The 13,583-nt window shown below is 46.1% G+C and overlaps 1 non-coding gene across 1 annotated transcript; it reads right to left on the bottom strand.

Annotated features, from left to right (window-relative positions):
* Positions 1-10,954: 10,954 nt before the first annotated feature.
* On the bottom strand, positions 10,955-11,056 carry LOC119944423. Its single transcript, XR_005455902.1, has one exon. It is a non-coding gene; the product is annotated as a U6 spliceosomal RNA (small nuclear RNA).
* Between the last annotated feature and the right edge of the window lie 2,527 nt (positions 11,057-13,583).

Here is a 13,583-nt window from a genome sequence, read left to right as displayed (position 1 = left end):
AAACCACACTGCTTCTGGGGCCCCTGCAATGTGACCCCTACATGACTTCAAAGTGCCACCAGCCAGAGCGGCAGCAGTGGTGGCAGAGAGGTAGGGGACCTGTGTGTGGCCTCGGCAGCAGGGGATAGGAGGGCTTTTGTCAGAGGTGGAGAGCGGGAGGGAAAGAGGGAGAGTGCAGCAGTCAGGAGGTTGCTGTGTGACCTTGGGCATGTCACTTAATTTCTATGTGCCTCAGTTTCCTCATTTGTAAAATGGGGATTGAGACTGAGAGCCCCATGTGGGACAAGGACTGTGTCCAACCCACTGATATTGTGTATACCCCAGTGCTTAGAATGGAGCCTGGCACATAGTAAGTGCTTAACAAGTACCACAATTATTATTATTATTGTTGTCACCACAACTAAGTGGCATTTCTTAATGCACCTCTCCTCATCACTTCTCTTCATGCTACATTTTGCCCTATGGTTTGCTCATCTGAAATTGAAGGCAGCTGTGATGGTGTTTTGGGGGAGGGAGGAGACTGTGAGCCCGTTGTTAGGTAGGGATTGTCTCTGTTGCTGAATTATACTTTACAAGTGCTTAGTACAGTGCTCTGTGCACAGTAAGCACTCAATAAATACTACTGAATGAATGAATGGTTGGGATACCCCTTCTTCCTCCCAGGCATAGTGACATCAAGCAGTGGGGAGGCACCCCCGAGGAAACACACACACACATTTCTGACTGTCCACTTCATCTAATCCTCAAACTGCCTCTAATACCCCAGATCCACCGTCTCCCACTCTACTCTCTCTCAGTTAATGACCTCCCCACCTTTCACCATACAATCAACAAGATTCTTCCTGGAGATACAAAGATGAAGAGCTGGAGGGGAAAAGGGGAGTGGAGGAGGGAGGGTCTATGTTAATCACTATCCCAGAGGGTGGGCTAATTTAGGAGGTTGAAGATTTTAAAGGTACAGCTCCAGATCCCTCTGAGATTAACTTTGGAACCTCAGGCTCCTCTCTTGCACAGCCCCTATGCCCTCACTTCCTCTATTCACCATCCTTTCTGCATCCCCTATGCACTTGGATCTGTAGCCCATAAACCACTGATATTCACCCCACCCTCAGCCCCACAACACTTAAGCACAGATTGCAAAACGCTTGGGGCAAAGAATCTGTGTCTAATTCCCACTTGTACACTCTGTCTCTGCGCTTAGTACAGGGCTTTGCACACAGTAAGTGCTAATAAATACCATTACTACTGCTAGTACTACTACTATATATATCTTTACACTCTGCCATTTCCCCTATGTGTAATTTATTTTAGTATCTCTCTCCACCTCTTGACTCTATGCTCCTTGTGGGCAAGGATCATGTCTCCCAACTCTACCATATTGTAGAGTTTCTCAAGTGCTTAATACAGAGCTCTGCACAGAGTAAGCATTCAATAAGTGATGATGATGGTATTTGTTAAGAGCTTACTATTAGCCAAGCACTGTTCTAAGTGCTGGGGGAGATACAAGGTTTTCAAGTTGTCCCAGGTGAGGCTGACAGTCTTAATCCCCATTTTACAGATGAGGTAACTGAGGTACAGAGAAATTAAATGACTTACCCAAAGTCACACAGCTGACAAGTGGCAGGGGCGGAATTAGAACCCATGTCCTCTGACTCCCAAACCCGTGCTCTTTCCATTAAGCCATGCTGCTTCTCTATTGATTGATTAATTGCCCCATTCCATGCAAATTCCATGTGATGGGAAAGCCAGTGGAGGACAAGGTTTGAGAAATGAGGAGTTCTAGTTTTGGACATGTTTAGTTTGAGATATCAGAGGGACAACCAAGTAGAGATGTCCTGAAGGCTGAAGGAAACATGGGACTGCAGAGAAGGAGAGAAGTCAGGGCTGGAGAGGTAGACTCCAGTGGGCCATGAATGATGGAGATCTCCCCGGGAGTGAAGGAGTCTTCCTTGGGGGTGATGAAGTCTCCCTTTGGGCTGGGCTATTTTCTTGCACTGCCTGCAGTGGGGACAGACTCTGGTCTTGTGAGGTTTGAGCATATCAAAAAATCATCCAATAAAGGTTGACTTCTGTGAACAGGACTCCTGAGCTCACTGCTTCCTTCAGGTGATGCCTCTCTCCCTCCTCCCAGGTGCCCGAAGACCCTGGGAGTTGGCCTTTCATGAAAAATCCTTTAGATTTTTCCAATGCTTAGTTAGGGCAGATGCTCCAGGTTCCCAGCTGTAAGCTCGTTATGGGCAGGAAATGAGTCTGCTAATTCCGTTGTGTTGTACTCTCCCAAGCGCTCAGTACAGTGCTCTGCACTTAGTAAATGCTCAGTAAATACCACTGATTGATGGATTCTTTTTTATCAGGCCCCTCTTACCAGCTGAATTACCCCAGAACTATGTCCTTTGTGAGTTTGCAGGCCTGAAACACTTCCCTGGAGAGACCGCGGGAACTGGACTCGCAGACTTGTAACACTCATTCTTCCAAGAGGGCCTTGGTTCCCCAGTATGGAGCCTCACCTCTGACCTCTGGATTCCCTTCCGCCCCCCTGCTCTCTGAAGCTTATTGACAGGAGAAGGAAACTGCTTTTCTGCACCATTCGTTCTAATGGCTTCAGTGGAACAATCCCTGCAGGATCAGCGAGCCGCTTGAGGGTTACACTGACCTGGCTCCCCTCACGGAGGGCTGAGGGCCAGGGAGTGCAGGTGGCCCCCTCTAAGGGTGTGGCAGAGGAATGGGGGCAGAGGAGTGAGCTAGAGGGCATCTCTGGAGACCTCGATCAGTCAGTCAGCCAGTCAATCGCATTTAATGAGCGCTTACAACAGACACATTCCCTGCCCTCGATGAGCTTACGGTCTAGAGGGCATCAGTGGAAGATCCATCTCCTCCTAGACTGGTGGAAGGGAGGGCTCAGTGGACACCAACCCCGACAGCCCTGGCTGCTAGTATCAGACTTGTGGCCCCAGACAGGGAGAGAGGAAATGGTTGTTGGGCTGATCCTGGAGACCACTGATGATGAAGGGTCTGGGGAAGTTGGCCCAGTGGTTAAAAGCAGCCTGGGAGGGGTGCTGGCCCCTTGCCTGATCCATTTTAACTGACTTCCTGATAGTGCCGCAGTCCCTCTTACTAGTCCAAGCTGCTTGGCTCGTGATTCAGTTTTAGAGAGCTCTGGGCCTCCATCTCAAGGGAAGCTTTTGAGGAGAAGAGGGTTTAAGCCATCAACATAATCAAATAGGCCCGGGATACCCTGTGACTTGGGCAGCCGACCAATTATTATAATAAGTATAGTTAAGGCATTCCCCAAGCATCTACTATATGCCAAGCATTGTGCTAAGCACCAGAGTAGATGCAATACAATCAGATCAGTCACAGTCTGCATCCTACATGGGGTTTACAACCTAATGGGGGAAGGGGCATGGGCATTTAATGCCCATTTTACAGATGAAGAAACTGAGGCACAGAGAAGTTAAGTGACTTGACCAAGATCTTACAACAGGCAAGTGGTGAAGGTGGGAACTAGAACCAAACTCTCCCAACTTCCAATCCTGTGTTCTAAAAGTACCCAGCCTGCTAATCCTTGCATTGTTTTTACTAACAGACTCCCTCCCCCACAGCCCCCACCCTGTCCCTTCTGTCCAAATTCCCTGGTCTGTTTATATTGAGGTGGCCTTGATTGGGTCCCCTGGAGCCTGCACCTGATTGTCTCACCTGGGGCATCAATCTCCCCTGTAGCTCTTCCTGCTGCTGTCCTGGAACCCAAATGGGGGCTGCTAGAAACAGATTCCAGCTCCAGAAGTAGACAATGGGGAGATTGGATTGGCCTGGCCCTGGAGAAGAGCAGAAATGTGGTGGGAGATGGGGGAAAGAGGCCCAAGGAGAATCAGGATGAGGGGTCAAACTCGTGGGGGAATAATTATAAATGGTAATAATAATGGTATTTGTTTAACACTTACTACATGCCAAGCACTGTTTTAAGCACTGGGGTAGGTACAGGGTAATCAGGTTGTCCCACAAGGGGCTCACAGCCTTAATCCCCATTTTACAGATGAGGTAACTGAGACATAGAGGAGTTAAATGACTTGCCCAAGGTCACATAGCAGACAAGTGGTGGAACTGGGATTAGAACCCATGTCCTCTGATTCCCAAGCCCGCGCTCCTCTGATTCCCAAGCCGGTGCTCTTGCCACTAGGCCATGCTGCTTTCCTCTTTATAAAAGTCTATGATCATATCTGCAAACTCTGAAATATTAACAGGCTGTATTAAGGGACCAATTTCCTCTTGTGAATAATTAAAGCTGTCTGCAGGGAACTGGGCTACTCCCTCAGCCTTCCAAGGTGGAGCTAGGTCCTAGGGACCTGGAGACAGGCACTGTTGGAAGGGCCATATGTTTAGGCATTTCAGCACCCAGGTGTTACCAGTTCCTATTTCGCGCTCACTAACCGGGAGCGGCAGAAGAGGGGTAAAGTTAGTTCTGAAAGCAGCATGGCATAATGGTTAGAGCAGGGGACTGAGAGTCAGAAGGGCATGGGTTCCATTAATATCACTTGCCTGCTCTGTGACCTTGGGCAAATCACTTCACTTCTCTATGTCTCAGTTACCTCATCTGTAAAAGGGGGATTGAAGATTGTGAGCATCACATGGGACAAGGACTACGTCCGACTCGATTTGCTTGCATCCCCCCAGTGCTTAGTACAGGGCCTGACAAGTAGTAAGCATTTAACAAATACCACAATTATTATTATTATCTGGAAAAAAGGATTGTGCCTTTTGCCTCTATTGTATCCTCTCAATCACTCTGCCTAGTAGGTGTTCAATAAACGCTATTGTTCCACTGGTTGATTGGTTAAGGAATGTGTCAGGTTGAAGGTGGCAGGAACCTATGAACCCTGAAGTCTCGGTTTCAGCTATTACCCTTAACTGTGCATTCACTTTCACTCTCCAGCTCTGCCGTCCTTACCACACCCTCAAATGCCGTGTCTTCTGAGTGTTGCTGTCTCTGTCTCTTTGTGGGCACAGTCATCCTGTGGTATACCATCCAGGTGACCTGTTCCCTGTTCAATTACAGAACTGAATGCTTTTATCTGTGTTTTCATTGTGGGTATTGACCCTCCCTCTGCTACTGCTCTGTTGCTTGCGCACCATGCCAGACTTTACGCTGGCCAGTACTCGGACCCTGTGCCAGACTTCACGCTGACCTGGAAGGGAACGCCAAGGTTCTGGAGCGAAGGTGGGGTCCAGGGATTTTCCCCATAAAGTTGGTCTAGGACTGTGTGAAACTTGCTTTCTTCCAGAAGATGGCACCTGGGACATCCTCAGATTAGTTGGTAAGCCTGGAATAATGCCACCAATGTACCATATAGCTCCTTGCCTGGTATACTTGGGAGGGGCTTTAGAAGCTACCCTAACTTTGGCCCCTGGGTGTGGGTCTTGTGGAGGTGTTTTACACAATAAATACTCTATAATGGATGAGATCTGGTCAAAGTGGAGAGCGAGCCCTCTCTATCTTCTGAACCTGTTGATTTCCCACCTAGATCAGCAATTCTTTCAATTGATCTGTTTCTCCTAATTTTGAAACCAACTTATTCTGATTGGCTAAGCATTCCCATCTCCATTAGTTCTTTAGTCTGACTGGCTGTTTCTTCCTCTCTGTAGTCTTGCCTTATCCTGATTATTAATCCACTATTTGATTGGCCAAACTCTCTCTCATGCATCACTACCATGTCCTGATTGATCAGTTTCCCTGGCCGTGTTTGTGTTGGGCTCAATGTAGCGAGGCCCTCTCCTACTTGCTTCCTTGTCATGCCCCTCTAAACACCAGGATTTGGAATCCCCCTCATTAAACAAATGAATCACAATCCTAATTAATTTGAGCAACAGAAGTTATGTAACTACTCCCAGCAGGATATCTGCTCTCAGTTGGCAGTGAGATTAATTCCCCTCCCTGGGAAATACCAGCCATGCTGGTCAATAAACCTTAATGATGACTGAAGTCTCCTGGCATTTTTGCCCATGGCTGGGTTGCCCCTACTATCCTGATACCCAGTTAACTCAGGACAACTCCAGATCCATCATAGGTATGATTTTTTCAACCAGTGAGACTGTTTGATACAAATTAATACCAGGTAGCTGCTACATCTCTCCTGCTGTCTTCTGAATCAGTTCCCAGTGTGTCCTGGGGTCAGTATCCCAACCCTTTATCCCTGGGGGAGGAGTTCAGTACATCCCTAACTGTAAGCATCTAGAAGGTAGGCACTGCATTAATTTTTCAGTAGGAGTAACCTAGCTCCACTACTTGTCTACTGTGTGATATATTTCTCTCCCAAGCACTTAGTACAGTGCTTTGTACACAGTAAGTGCTCGGTAAATACAATTGAATGAATGAGTGAAAGTGTGACCTTGGGCAATTCACTTAACTTCTCTGTACCTCAGTTACCTCATTTATAAAATGGAGATTGAGACTGAGTCCCACATGGGACAGGGGCTGTGTCCAACTCGATTTGCTTGTATCCACTCCAGCACTTAGTACAATGCCTGGCACATAGTAAGTGCTTAACAAATACTATCGTTATTTGTCTTGTTCTCCCGCCTACCTTGACTGTGAGCCCTTGGTAGGATCTGGTTATCTTGTATTTACCCCAGCACCTAGTACAGCACTTAGCACATAGTAGGCACTTAACAAATGCCACAGTTATTATTGAGTGTCCACTGGAAATAATGGATTGTATTAAATGCTTGGGAAAATGCAAAACAAGCAAGGGACACATTCCCTAATCACAAGGAACTTACAGCCTAATGGGAGAAACAAGCCTGAAAGTATTGGCAGAGTAATCAAAATAAATAATTGACTAGAAACTTGAATAAACATATATACATAAGTGCTGAGGATAAGTAAATAAATGCTTCTTACTTACATATAAGTGCTTTTTATGTATTCATAAATACTCCTATTAAGTATTCCCAAGCAAAAATGTTAACTTTTCATTTTGAATTTGTGACCAAGGATTTTTGAACTGTCATTGGCTTGGGCACTCAGTGGACACTCAGTATATGGTATTACTACTAATATTACTGCTGAGCCACATAACAATAATAATAATAATGATGCTATTTGTTTAGTGCTTACTATGTGCCAAGGACTGTTCTAAGTGTGGGGGGTAGACACAAGGTAATCAGGTTGTCCCACATGGGGCTCACAGTCTTAATCCCCATTTTACAGATGAGGTAACTGAGGCACAGAGAAGTTAAGTGACTTGCCCAAGGTCCCACAGCAGACAAATGGTGGAGTTGGGATTAGAACCCTCACCCTCTGATTCCCAAGCCCAGGCTTTTTCCTCTAAGCCTTGTTGCTTCTCAGGTGGGACAGGGACTGTGCCCAACCTGATTACCTTGTATCTACCCCAGTGCTTAGAACAGTACTTGGCATATAGTAAGCACTTAACAAATACTACAATTATTATTATTATTACTACTACTGGCCTCTGTTTTTTCTTCTGTAAAATGGAAATTCAACACCTGTTTTCCTCTGACTGAGACTGTGGGCCCCATTTGGGATAAGGACTGTATCCGACCTGATTATCTTGTATCTACCCCATTGCTTAGAATGGTGTTTGGCACATAGTAGTAACTTCAAAAATACTGTTTGTATTTGTTAATAAACCTTGATGATGACTGAAATCTCCTGGCTGGGTTGTCCCAACTATCCTGATACCCAGTTAACTCAGGGCAACTCCAGATCCATCGTAGGTCCGATTTTTTCAACCAGTGAGAATGTTTGATGCAAATGGATACCAGATAGCTAATTCATCCCTCCAGCTCCCTTCTGAATCAGTTCCTAGTGTGTCCTGGGGTCAGTATCCCAACCCTTTATCCCTGGGGGAGGATTTTCAGTACAGCCTTAATAGTAAGTGTCTCGAGGGTAGACACAGCATTAATTTTTCAGTAGTAGTAACCTGCTTCCATCACTTGTCTTCTGTGTGTTATTTTGTACTCTCAGTACAAGGTGCTACCATAAATAAATCTGTTTTCAGTCATCTTTGAGGTGAGAGCAGCTGTTAGCTAGTTTAAGTGGTCACCATGAACACCTAAGATGGTCTAAAATGATCCAAGGTGCATTGCAGATCAACACGCTGCCTTCCTGAAAGACCACTACCTCTTTTTCTCTTGGTTTGGCCAGGTTTTAATCCTGGCTCCACCACCTGTCTGCTGTGTGACCTCGGACAAGTCATCCAACATTTCTGTACCTCAGTTACCTCATCTGTAAAAGTAGGAATTTAGACTGTGAGCCTCATGCGGGGCATGGACTGTGTCCAACCTGATTAGTTTGTATCTATCTACCCCAGTTCTTAGTTCAGTGCCTAGCACATAGTAAGTGCTTAATAAATCCTATTAAAAAAACCCATCTGATCTCTGGATACCCAATCCACTCTGTTACCGCATTTGCATTTTATACTAAACATGCCTATAATACTGTACATTTTACACTTCTCCATTCCTTCAATTACAAGGTCTTAATCTTAATGAACATAATTTCTGTACTTCTCTTTGCTAAGTAGAATTAACATTCTTCCTCAAACTGGAAATGCTAAATTGTTAATAGCCTCCCTGGGGGTTTTGCGTCTTGCTTTTACGGCTTCCAAGATTTCATCATAGTTTAGTTGTATTAAAATATCACAATTTATGCTCATAAATATGTAACTCTCAAAGGGTTCTTCAGTGAGTCTATTTCTGAGCCTGGTTCTACTTTTGCATCTAACATGAGGATAAGAATATGTCAAAACTGAGTTTATACTTGAGGTAGAGACATAGGGCTGTAAAGGTCTTAAAAGACGGGTGAATGAAATCCAACCCACTCCGAGGAAAAAGATACTAAGATCAGTTTTGAGATTGTGAATTTTCACTTTAGTTCCCACTACTTGAACACACTATTATAGTCCATTCACTAAAGGTCCCCCCTACAGATACATCTCCATTCACTCAGGCTATCATGCAGACTCCCAGACACTATCCTGCCATCCCCAAATTGTTTCCGAGAGTCCCTGATTTGCAAACCACCTCCTGATTTGCACTCTCTCATGAGGGATTCTGGGTAACCCATTTAGGATGAAGGTTACCCCCGAAGAGTTATTATCACAGCAGATTAGGGATTAGAGAGAGCACTGTAATAGATGTAAGCAGGGAATCCATTCAGTCATATTTACTGAGCGCTTACCGTGTGCAGGGAATGTGTCTGTTTATTGTTGTACTCTCCCAAGCACTTAGTACTGTGCTCTGCACAGAATAAGTGCCTGATAAATACGATTGAGTGAATGAATGAATTGAATAAAAATCATCCTGAGTGGGTTAGGAGAGACTCACCTAGACTGTGAGCCCCATATGGGACAGGAACTGGGTTCAACCTGACTAATTTTTATTTATCCCAATGTTTAGAAAAGTGCTTATCCTGTAGTAAGCTATTAACAAATGACTCAGCAGGGACTAGAAGCTGTTTCTTTTCCCAGAGTCAACTCTTCCCTTACCTGCATAGTTTTCTGTTTTGTCAGTGAGCCCTTTGAAGCTCATGGGTTACAGAGATAGCTGATCTGATTTTATTCAAGGCATTTGGAGGAACCAGGAAAACTAAAGTTGCCCTTTAATGGAGGGAATCTTGGTATCCTATAGTCCTTTGCAGGCTCTGAAGCAAGTGCTTCCTGTTCAGCCACTGGATAGCAGTAAAATTCTCTGAGCAAGAAGCCTAGAATGACTATAATATAGACACTCATTCTGCTATAACACGGGTGTGTATCCTTACACCAGCATCCTTTCAGTCACCCTTCCAGACTCTTATTAAAGCCACAGTTCCCCTTTCAAAACATTCATGAAGCCACCTTTCCTTTCAGCCTTTTCCTTCCCCTCCACACCTTCATTCAAGCACTTAGTACAGTGCTCTGCACACAGTAAGCACTCAAAAAATATGATTCATTCATTCATTCTATCATATTTATTGAGCACTTACTGTGTGCAGAGCACAGTTCAGCAACAAATAAAGACAATCCTTGCCCACAAAGCGCTCACAGTCCAAAACCAGTGGGGGGGTGGGGGGGGTGGGGCGGGAGACAGACATCAAAACAAGGAAGCAGGCATCATTAGCACCATTATAAATAAACCTTCACTCTATGGGATCTTCTATTTGGGTGTGTATTTTTTATAGTACTTGTTAAACACTTACAATGTGCCAGGCACTGTACTAAGCACTAGGGTAGCACAGTCCATGTTCCATATGAGGCTCACAGTCTTAATCCCCATTTTATAGATGAGATACCTGAGGCACAGAGAAGTGACTCCCTCAAGGTCACAGAACAGATAAGTGGTGGAGCCGGAATTAGAATCCAGCCTCTCTGACCCTCAGGATTTTGCTCTTTCCCTAGGCCCAGCTGCATCCCAGTGTTTGAGGCAGTTGGGTTTAATGAGAATGATGATGATCGTTTGTTAAGTGCTTACTATGTGTCAAGCAGTGTGGTAGATACAAGATAATCAGATCAAACACAGTCCCTGACCCAGCCAGTCCCCGACCCCCTGTTGCTGGTGACCACCACTGGACCCTCCACTCTCCTAGGGAAGCCACTTCCTCCTGGGGGAAGAAGGATGGGTTGCAGATGGGTTTCAGTGCTTCATTCTCTTCCTCAGCCCTTTAATAATAATAATAATCATGATAATAATGAATAATGGTATTTGTTAAGTGTTTACTATGTGCCAGGCACCGTACTAAGTGCTGGGGTGGATACAAGCCAGTTGGGTTGGACATGGTCCCTGTCCCCCATAGGGCTCATAGTCTTCATCCCCGTTTTACAGATGAGGTAACTGAGGCATAGAGTAGTAAAGTGGCTTGCCCAAAGCCACACAGCAGACTAGTGTTGGAGCCTGGATTAAGAACCCATGACCTTCTGATTCCCAGGTCCGTGTTGTATCCACTACGTCATGCTGCTCCTCTAAAAAAAAATGCTTCATGATTTTGTGCGTCATCCTTATGCAGGAGCCATACTAATCTTCTCTTTATCGTTCCAATTTTAGTATATGTGTTGTCGAAGCACATATACTAAACTATACTATATGATACCATATACGTGCCAAAGCACATATACTTTGTTTCAGTGTCCAGTGTGGTACCGGGGGAGCTAGGGGTCAGGCTGGGAGAGGCTTGGAATCTCTAGAATTTCTGTGGCCATGGGTCTGAGCCCCAGGAAGACAGGTGGTTTCCTGGTTTAGTTGCTCCTACCAGCTCCTACTCCTGGGATCTCCCCACCTTGCTCAGGGGGTCGTGTGCCACTCGGCAGGGACCTTGCTTCACTTTTTCCACCCTGGCAGCCTATCTCCTGCCCTCCTCATTGTGGGCTGGCTCTGGGAGATGGATCTCCCGGGAGTGCCAGGAGAGAGCCGGGAGCCCACGTTAACTCTGCGGTGATGGGCTCATCAGTATTTAAATAGACTCATAAATATTCCTGACACATTTCATGCTTAAGTGAGCCTGGTGCGGGCCTTTTGCTGTCTTATTGTTCTGTGGATTGCACATTTCTCATGACCCAGGATGGCGCCTCCCTTTCCCTAGTGGGCTGGGCAGTTCCAGAGAGGAAGCTGGGAAAGCAACAGTCCTGGAACTGCAGCCATAGCATCGTCTCTCCCCCTCCCCCACCAATCCTGAATGAGTGATTAGAGTCCTGGTGCTTCTGAATTGGGCAATTTCCTCTCCTCCCCAGCCTAGTCCCCACCGCAACACCTTTTCCCAGCCAGCCCAATTCTCTCCCCCATGCCCAACACCTCCTCCTCCTCCTAGTTGTCCTCCTCCTTCTCATTTTCCTCCTCCTCTTCCTCTCCAGTCTGATCCCCATAACATCTTCCCATCCAACCTAATTCTTCCTACCTCCCTCTGCCAACACCTCCTCCTCCTTTTCTCCCTCCTCCTCCTCCTTACCCTCCTCCTTCTCCTCCTCCTCCTGATCATCTTCTTCCTTCTCCCCGGCCTGGTCCTCCCAACACCGCCTCCTTCCTAGACCAATTCTCCCCTTCCCCTCAAATGGCAATGCCTCCTCCCTGTCCTTATCCTCCCCAGCTGGATTCCTTCCCAACACCTTCCTCTCAGCCCAGTTCCTCCTTCTTCTCCACAACTGCCAACACTACCTCCTTTTCCTCCGAGACTGGTTCTCTCTCAAGACCCAGCAACCAGCTCACCCAGCTGTGAGAAGCAGTGTGGCTCAGTGGAAAGAGCCCAGGCTTTGGAGTCAGAGGTCATGGGTTCAAATCCAGCTCCTCCAATTGTCAGCTGTGTGACTTTGGGCAAGTCACTTCACTTCTCTGGGCCTCAGTTCCCTCATCTGTAAAATGGGGATGAAGACTATGAGCCCCCCAGGGGACAACCTGATCACCTTGTAACCTCCCCAGCACTTAGAACAGTGCTTTGCACCTACTAAGCACTTGATAAATGCCATTATTATTATTATTATTAATAACCACTCAACACCACCTCCTCCACCTCCTTCTTCTCCTTCTCCTCTTCTCCTCCTCCTCCCCCTTCCTCCTCCTTCCAGAGGCAGAATATCTCACCTATCTTCATCCAGAGGGGCAGGAGGAAGGTGACATATGGGGACTTGAGAGGCAGTCCCCCATATGCCAAGGCATAGCTAGGGTATGACTACACCCTCATGTGGGCAAATGAGGGCAGGGATACAATCTTCCTGGAGGCAGTTCCGATTACAAGAGGAGGAAGTAGAATGGACCAGAAGGGAGGCAGCAGACCTGAGGGAGGGATGGCCTCATGCTCTCAGCCCACAAGAGTCCAGAATAAGTCCTGGCTGATCTTGGGTAAAGCAGGGAGGATGCTGGGTCCTTTCTGTGCTAGAACCCAAGCCCCTGAACTGGAATTGAACTCTCTTCTGCTTAGACTGTGAGCCACATATGGGACAGGGACTGTGCCCCACCCAATTAACTTATACCTGTTCCAGCTCTTAGAACAGTGTTTGATGCATAGTAAGCACTTAACTAATACCATAAAAAAACCAGGTGAGATTCATTCATTCAATAGAATTGAATTCAATAGAATAAATTCATTCAATTTATTGAGCGCTTACTGTGTGCAAAGCACAGTACTAAGAGCTTGGGAGAGTACAATATAACAATAAAAAGACACATTCCCTGTGAGATAATAATAATAGTAAAAATTATGGTATTTGTTAAGCGATGATGGTATTTGTTAAGCACTTACTATGTGCAAAGCACTGTTCAAAGCATTGGGGGGGATACAAGGTGATCAGGTGGTCCCACATGGGGCTCACAGTCTTAAACCCCATTTTACAGATGAGATAACTGAGGCACAGAGAAGTTAAGTGACTTGCCCAAAGTCACACAGCTGACAATTGGAAGAGCCGGGATTCAAAGCCATGACCTCTGACTCCAAAGCCCGTGCTCCTTCCACTGAGCCACACTGCTTCACTTCACGCTGCACTTAAGTAAGTACTTACTACCAAAGCACTGTTCTAAGAGCTGAGGTGAATACAAACAAATTGGGTTGGGTACAGTCCCTGTCCCATGTGGGACTCACAGTCTCAATTCCCATTTTATGGTTGAGG

The sequence above is a fragment of the Tachyglossus aculeatus genome, chromosome 22 (assembly GCF_015852505.1).
Source record: "Tachyglossus aculeatus isolate mTacAcu1 chromosome 22, mTacAcu1.pri, whole genome shotgun sequence".
NCBI lineage: Eukaryota > Metazoa > Chordata > Mammalia > Monotremata > Tachyglossidae > Tachyglossus > Tachyglossus aculeatus.
Note: the sequence above shows the minus strand (reverse complement) of the source record. Positions and strands in the feature narration are given on the sequence as shown.